At 37.3% G+C, this 8797-nt stretch overlaps 1 protein-coding gene across 1 annotated transcript in view; it reads right to left on the bottom strand.

Moving 5' to 3' along the window:
- Positions 1-5233: 5233 nt before the first annotated feature.
- Positions 5234-8797, bottom strand: part of LOC131007757 (uncharacterized) — a 143762-nt gene continuing 140198 nt past the window's right edge. Inside the window, exon 5 of the transcript XR_009096253.1 lies at positions 5234-5319. The gene's annotated coding sequence lies outside the window, so the exon portion shown is untranslated. The remainder of the gene's footprint in view (positions 5320-8797) is intronic.

The raw sequence follows: 8797 nt of genomic DNA, 5'->3' as shown, positions 1-8797 counted from the left end.
AGCTTTTTGAGGAAGAAGTTAGTTTTGAGGTTTGGTGTTCTGGAGACTTTCTCCTCTCTTCTTGTATTAAACTTTAGGTACTTCTGGTATCAATTTTATTTTATTTTATTATTTTCTGATAAAAAAAAAATTATGTGTGGGGTGTCACTACAAGTTCTTAGTCATTGATTTATAGTAATTTATATACTACAATGTGAGATTGATCATTTTAATTATTATTATGCTTTAAAAAAATTGCACGAATCGTCCAAAAAAATTTGACTCGAAAAAATTCAATACAAATAACCCCCAAATTATAATTCATGGCTTCACTGTAAATGGCTATAATATGTATGTTTTTGTAGTTGCAATTAGTGTTTATCTTTAGAACGGAAAATTTTCTATTTTATAATTATTGCCTGTTTGAATTCTTTTTTTTTTTTTAGGGAATGTTTGAATTCTTTTAGTCTATCAAACAACATACATATATATTTCTTCAAAACAAAAAATATAATATACATACATACATATATATATAGGGCTGGGTTCATGTGGATCCCTATGCTTATAATAGATCCGTAGATCCAAATCTAGACCACACATTTATGACATGTGGCGCATCAAGATGGTGACACGTGGCAAGGAGTTTCCAAGCATTTCAAGGCAAAATCTGGAGAGGGGTAAAATTGGAATGTAATTTTCGGATTTAATAATTAAAAAAAATATATTTTTTTAGATTTTCTCAAAATAGATATATTTTAGATGCATATAGTTTCACAGAAAGATGCATAAAGTAGAAAATCAAGAAATTGTGTTTAGGGTTTAGGGTTTAGAAAAAAGGTGTTTAATCATGAATATTATCTCTTATAACATTAGGGGCTTGGGGAGCATCGCAAAACAGAGGGACATTGGTGAACTAATCAAATCGCAGAAGGCTGATTTCTGTTTCATTCAGGAATCGAAGATGGAGTCTTTTTCAATAAGGGTTTGTTATTCGTGGTGGGGCATGAACAATGTTGAGGTGGCTGTCAGGAATTCAGAGGGAAGATCCGGCGGTATTTTATGTGCGTGGAATCGAGAGGTGTTTGAAACTTCAAGCAGCTGGGATTGTCAAGGAGCAGTTGTGATCAATGGAATCTGGAAACAAGGAAACATCAGATGCTGCTTCATCAATGTGTATGCACCATCTGGAACGGCAGAGAATAGACTCCTTTGGGACGTCATCGGGTCCATCGTCGAGCAAAACGAGGATGCTTGCGTGTGTGTTCTGGGAGATTTCAACTCTATAAGAAGGCCAAACGAAAGAGTGGGCATCGGGGAAAATTTTGAAAATGCAGATCCAAGATTTTTCGACAACTTTATCAAAGGAAGTGGTTTGGTGGAAATCAGGACGCAAGGAATGAAGTTCACGTGGTATCAGCCGAATGGGGCTTGTAAAAGCAAACTCGATAGATTTCTGGTGAACGAGAGGTGGTTGAGAGATTGGCCTTCAACCTTCGGGCGTGGCTTGCAGAGGACCTTATCTGACCATTGCCCTATTTTCCTCACAACACGTTCAGTGGACTGAGGTCCAAAACCTTTTAGGTTCATCAATGCATGGACATCCCATCCGGATTTCATGAAAATTGTGAGAAAGGTGTGGGAGGAAACTAAAATTGAAGGATGGAGCTTCTATGTGTTTAAAGAGAAGCTTAAAAGTTTGAAACAAGTGTTGAAAGAGTGGAACAAGAGCTCCTTTGGTCACATCGATCACAGAATTCAAATGCTTAAGGACGAACTTCAGGAATGGGACGCCATTGATGATACTCTTGGGCTCGAGGATTCTGAGATTATTCCGAGAACCAAAGTGTTTTTGTTGAGGGGCGCTTCATTTTGGATGGCGTGGTGATCCTGAATGAACTCATCTCGGAGGCAAAAAAGAGAAAAATGGGGAGAGTTTTCTTCAAAATCGATTTCTCAAAGGCTTATGACTCCATTCAGTGGGATTTTATTGATACTTTGCTTGAGTTACTCAACTTCGACCCTATTTGGAGGAAGTGGATCAAGGGCTGCTTATCATCGTCGATGGCAAACGTTTTGATTAATGGTGCTCCCTCGAGAGAATTTCGTATGGAGAGAGGACTGAGGCAAGGCGATCTGATGTCGCCGTTTCTTTTTCTTATTGCAGCCGAAGGATTACATGCCTTGATTGAGAGAGCGACAACAAATCATCTACTGTTCCCTGCCATGGTTGGAAAGGAAAAAATTCAGGTTTCACACTTACAGTACGCCGATGATACAATTTTTGTGTTTGACGGTAATGAAAGGAATGCAGAGACGATTAAGGTCATTCTTCAACTGTTCCAATTCATTTCGGGACTTGCAGTCAATTTCAACAAGAGCTGTATTTTGGGCGTTGGAATTTAGGAAGACAAGATCAGGGGAATGGCGGCGGAACTCAAGTGTAAGGTGGGTAAGTTTCCTTTCAAATATTTGGGAATCAAAATTGGAGGTCGCTGGAAAAATGTTGTCGACTGGAATTCGATGATCGAGAAGATTAAAACAAAGATTGCAGGATGGAAGAAGAGAGCGTTGTCTTTGGCTGGTCGCATTACTTTGGTTAAATCGGTCTTGCAAGCTATTCCCATTTATCAACTTTCCTTTTCTTTTATCCCAAAAACAGTGGTGAGAAGTCTTAATTCTTTGTTTGGCAAATTTCTTTGGGGAGGGAGCGAGAATGGGTCTACAATTGCGTGGGTTAAGTGGAGCGATCTCTGTCGCCATAAAAATATTGGTGGTTTGAATTTTAGGAACCTTGAGTGGTTTAATGAAGCTTTGATTGTAAAATGGCTGTGGAGGTTCCTTGAGGGAGGTGACAAGTTGTGGGCAAGGATTGTTAGGTCAATATACAGGGATGTCGAACGGGGGGAACAGGGGTTGAGCTGTTCGGGGACAAGAGGGCAGGGAGGGGGTTGGTGGGCGAAGGTTATTGGCACAAAGGGGAGGAGAGCGGGGAACTGGTTTTTGGAAAATATCGAGCGTCGTATCGGTGATGGCCGAGGCACCAAGTTTTGGTTTGATTGGTGGGTGGGGGAGAAACCTCTTAGGTTTAAGTTCCCCAGATTATTTCATCTTTGTGAGAATAAAGAACTCTTAGTGTGTGAGGCATGGAAGAGGGTGGATGGCAAATGGGCTTGGGAGATTAAATGGAATAGGGAACTGTTCGAGAGGGAGAGAGGGATGATCGATACTTTTACTAATGTTCTTCCAGATTGTGATCCAAAAGCAGGTAAAGCGGATGATTGGATTTGGAAGGCATCCAAGGAAGGAGTTTTTTCAACAGAGTCGGCTTACTCCATCATTGCAGCTAGAAAGACTGAAGTACATGATCCACATGACTCGAATGAAGACTACGCAAAGCTTTGGAACGCGCCTGCTCCACACAAGGCAAGAGTCACAGCATGGAGATGCTTGAGAAACAGGTTAGCTACATGCGATAACTTGATTAAGAGGAAGGTGGTGATTCCAACCGTGGAGACTTGGTGTAATGGTTGTTTATCTAATATCGAAATGGCGAATCACCTGTTTCTTTGCTGCCCGAAAGTGACGCAACTTTGGGATTGCATTTACTGTTGGCTGGGAATTAGCTCGGCAAGACCGAATTCCATCACACAACATTTTTTGCAGTTCATGTTTCTGGGAAAAGGGAAGAAATGTGGAAAACTTCTTAAGGCACTTTGGATTTGCACTATTTGGTCACTTTGGATGAAGAGAAACGATAGCAGATTTGAGGGTCAGGTTTGGGAAGTTACACAAGTGTTTGGGGAAATCAAAGGAAGACTTTGGAGTTGGAACAAAATTTTTGAAATTGTAAACGTTGAGGTGAGTTTTGCAGACTGGTGCTCAAATGATTTTGAGCTTTCTTCTTGTATTTTGTTTTAGGTACTTCTGGTACCATCTTTGAATGCAATATCTTTTTCTGATAAAAAAAAAGAAAGATGCATAAAGTTTTCACATGAAATGCATGACTTTGAACAGAAAAATGCATTTGATTTTTACAGTTTTGGTATTTTCACCACCCCACCCTGCACCACCCCCCAACCCACCCCACACCACCCCCCAACCCTTCCCATTACCACCCCCCAAAATAGTCATGTTTCACATGCATATAAAATCAAACAAAAGTGCATAAAGATTTTACATAAAAATGCATTAAATTATACAAAAAATGCATTTCATTTTAATAAATCTGGTATTTTCGCCACCCCACCCCTGCCCCTCCCCCCACCCAATTTTTTTTTTTTTCAAACTGGTTTTCTGACCACTGACCCCCCACCGCCCCACCCAAATTTTTTTTTGTTTTTTTTTTAAAAACTGATTTTCTGACCACTGACACCCCACCCCCCAATTTTTTTTTTATTTTTTTAAAAACTGATTTTCTGACCGCTAACCCCCCACCCACCCTCCAGCCCAAAAAAATTATATTTTTTCAAAAAATGTAATGCATTTTTGTGTGAAAGTATATGCATTTCTGTGCGAAAGTATATGCATGTAAAACATGTAATTTTTTTATGCATGTAAAAATCAATTTAAAAAAAAAAAAAAAATTTTGGGGGTGGGGTGAGGGGGTCAGTGGTGGGGGGGTGGGGTGTAGGGGGTGGGTGGGGGTGGGGTGGGGTTCAGGGGTGTGGGGGTGGGGTGAAATCTTATGCATTTTTATATGAAACTTTATGCATTTTTATATGAAAGTTCATGCATTCTCGTATGAAACTTTATGCATCTAAAATATACCTATTTTGAGATTTTTTTTTTAATTTCGAAAATTACATTCCAATTTTACCCCTCTCCGGATTTTGCTTTAAAATGCCTTTATGCATATTGATGCGCCACATGTCATAAATGTGTGGTCTAGATTTGGATCTACGGATCTATTATAAGCATTGGGATCTATATGATCTCATTCCTATATATATATATATATATATATATATATATATATATATATATATATATATATATATAGGAAGAGGTTCTAATAAAAACCTCTGTTAAAATAAGAACTAGGAACCTAATCTTGACCTTTTAAATATTAGATCTAATGGTTAGGATTTAGTCAACAAAAGAAACTGTGCATCTATTATATTTTACTGTGCACTTAAAAAATATGCAATTTATGCAATTGAAACCAACAATGCAAAATACTCAAGCAAATCGAAATTGTGCATCTATGCAATTGAAACTGTGCATCTATGCAATCGAAATTGTGCATCTGTAGTTTAATCTCAGCCCTCTATTTTATTTAAATCAATGGCTTTAAATTGGTTCCTAGTTTTCATCTTAAGAGGGGTTTTTATATTAACCCTACCATATATATATATATATATATAGGGGAGGGCTATGGTCAAAATAGCTCTTAGAGCATAAAATATGAATGGATCTACATCATTAATTAATGATTTACCCATTATCTAATTATTGAAATTTAATCTTAGAAAAATTGTATGTAAATATATGAATACTGTGTAGAATATGTATGAATTCGCTGTATAAATATATGAATTGCAAAAAATAAATTTTTACTACCTATGAGATTTGAACTCAGTGCCATGAATTCATCCAACAAGGTGATGAATCAACCGTAGATCTTGATTATCTAAGAACTGAAAACGGTGCATATTTAATATTCTAAGAAGTGTTTTTATTTGAGCCTTCTCCTATATGGATAAATTAAAATATGTTAAAGAATTTGTTTTATTTTAGAATTATATACTTTATTTTATAATTTATTAACATAAAATAAATACAATTGAAACTTTATCAAAATAAAATTTTAAAATTTAAATTACAGTTCGTATTTACAATTGCCTTTTCTAATTTTAAAAGGTTCGGTGAAATTTAAAAACTAATAAGAAACAAAAATATAAATTATATACTCACATCACATATGAGCTCCAACAACCCATACTAGAGAGTAGAGAGAGTAATAATCTTCGAGTTCCACAGTTTACACGACTAATTTATTCCTAGTGTTTCCGGCGACTAATTCAATTCATTGTCTTAAGTAATTAGTCATTATCAAGAATTCTATGCAAGTTGTACAAGTATTTGCGTGTGTCACATGAGTTTTAGTGATGTGAATGAATTTTCAATTGTTGGACCCGTGGAGGCAAAAAGTTAGCAACCCTATACCTTTCACATTAAATCAATTAAAACCCACTTACCATATATTCGTCGATTTATATTATGTAGACTTAAGAAAACGACATCAATTAAATTATCGCCTACTTCTATTATATCATACAAAGTATTTCATTTGTTACTTCCTCCATCCCATTATAAATATCTCATACTTTTGGGTATGGAGATTAATTAAGAAATGTATAATTAATAGATAAAGTGGATTGATGAACATTATTCAAATATTAAGTATAGAGAGAGAATATATTGCCAAAAAAATGAGACATTTGTGATGAGACATCTCATTATAAAAAGTGAGACATTTATAATGGGACAGAGAACATTTGTAATGGGACAAAGGGAGTATATCATACAAAGTAATGTTTTGCAGAATTTATTACTCTCATTCGTTCATAAAAAATACTCCCCCTGTCCCACGAATCATGATGCATTTATTTTCGGCACGAGAATTAAGGAGTTGTACATTAGTGTTTTAAGTGTGTATGTAATAAAATAGAAAAGTCATAAAGTAGAAGTGTGTAAGTAATAAAGTAGAAAAATAATCTCATGGGAATTGGTGTCGATGAGAGTAGACTTGAGAGGATGGCCGCGGTCCTGGGATGTAATGTCGGATCTACGCCGTTCAAATACCTTGGAATTAAGGTGGGTGGCCGCTGCAAAAAGGTAACAGATTGGAATTACTTGGTGGAAAAAGTTAAGAAGAAAATTGACTCGTGGAAGAACAGGAAGCTCTCTTTGGCAGGACGAGTCACTTTGATTAAAGTTGTTCTTCAGTCCATTCCAATTTATCAACTATCTTTCTCCTATATTCCAAAAGCAACGGTGCGTTCCTTGAATTCTTTATGTGGGAGTTTCTTGTGGGGAGGGGGGGAGCATTCGCGCTCGGTGGCGTGGGTGAAGTGGAAGAAGTTGTGTTTAACAAAAGCATAAGGGGGGCTTGGTTTTAAGAATTTAGAATGGTTTAATTATGCTCTTGTGGTGAAATGGTTTTGGAGATTCTTAAAGGGAGGAGGTTTGTTGTGGGCTAGAGTTATCAAGTCGTTGTATGGGGATCTTGAGTGGGGTGAGAAAACGGTGAAGTGTTGTGGTAGAGGCAGGGTTAGGGATGGGTGGTGGTCTAGAATTATTTCTGTGATTGGTGGTTCGGGGGAGTCTTGGTTTCTTGATAACATTTGCATTAAAGTCGGGGATGGGAATAATACAAAATTTTGGAGTCACAAATGGGTAGGGTCGATGCCTCTAAAGTTCGTCTTTCCTCGGTTGTATCATCTTTGTGTCAATAAAGAGGCCCTCATTAGCGAGTCGGGTACTTGGGAGAATGGGGTCTGGAAGTGGGAACTGAGTTGGAGACGAGAGCTTTTTGAAAGAGATTTGAGGGGGGTTGAAGCTCTGTTTTCTTTCATCTCTGGTGCTAAGCTTGATGCAGGTGCTGCTGATGATTGGTCTTGGACTGCTGCTAAGGATGGTTTCTATTCCACTAGATCGGCATACGAAGTCATTTACAAGACAAGACAGGAGAGGCCAGCATCGGAAGCGATCAACGACATCCTCTCGAAGGTGTGGAAAAGCCCAGTTCCGCATAAAGTTAGGGTCACAGCATGGCGGACGCTAAGAGATAGACTTCCCACGTGTGCCAATCTTAGAAGAAGAAATATTCTGGTGGACGAAGTGGATCTCGGCTGCAATGCATGCTTTCATAACGAGGAGACGATTAACCATTTCCTTTTACATTGCCCGAAGACGAAAAAAGTTTGGGACGATATCCTTCGTTGGCTTGGTATGTGTTTTGTGAGACCACATAACGTGGTGTCACACTTCCTTTCGTTTACTAATCTGGGAAACTGGAAAAGGAGTAGAAAATTCTTACTTGCGCTGTGGTGCTGTGTTAACTGGGTCGTCTGGAGATGTAGAAATGTGAGCAGATTCGAAAACAAAGGATGGGACATACATAAAGTGGTTACGGAGATTAAGGTGAGGATGTGGAGTTGGGGTAAGATTTTCGGTTTTCTTGATTTAGATTCGAACTTAGAGGGATGGTTAGAAGATGCTTCATCTCTTGTGACTCTGTAATGTGATCTTGGTACTGCTGGTACCCATGGTTTTTTTATAAATTCATTTTTTCTTATAAAAAAAATAAAGTAGAAAAGTGATAATTAAGCTTAGTTAAGAACTCTTACTTTTTAGCTAATTGTTACTATATTTATAAATGCATCAAAATTCGTGGGATGGAGAAAGGAAGTACTAGTGTCTATTTGCTATTTTAGAACATACACAAAAATTAGTTGATTTTCATTTTTAGAAATTTCCTATTAAATGATGGATCATTTTTTTTCCACTTACGATATGTCGTTGCTTGATTTATGCAGACAAATTCTTGACGTGTCCCGTCGGCAATCAGTGTGAAATTTTAGTTCGAACTTTTTGTAAATAGCATGGCAATGAGGTGTTGAGTCTTTGGGTATCTTTGCATAAATCGCTGGAAATTAAGTAAGTGGCTATAGTTGTTAGAGGGATTGGATAAAAGAAAACGACTCGTTTTAAAATAGTAGTATAAATTAAGAATCAATTCAACCCTTAAATTGTATACGATAAATTCATCACTTTATTCAATAAATTTATGATTTCGAATTTGAATCTCATA

This window comes from Salvia miltiorrhiza, chromosome 2, assembly GCF_028751815.1.
Source record: "Salvia miltiorrhiza cultivar Shanhuang (shh) chromosome 2, IMPLAD_Smil_shh, whole genome shotgun sequence".
Lineage (NCBI taxonomy): Eukaryota > Viridiplantae > Streptophyta > Magnoliopsida > Lamiales > Lamiaceae > Salvia > Salvia miltiorrhiza.
This window is presented reverse-complemented; position numbering and strand designations above follow the sequence as displayed.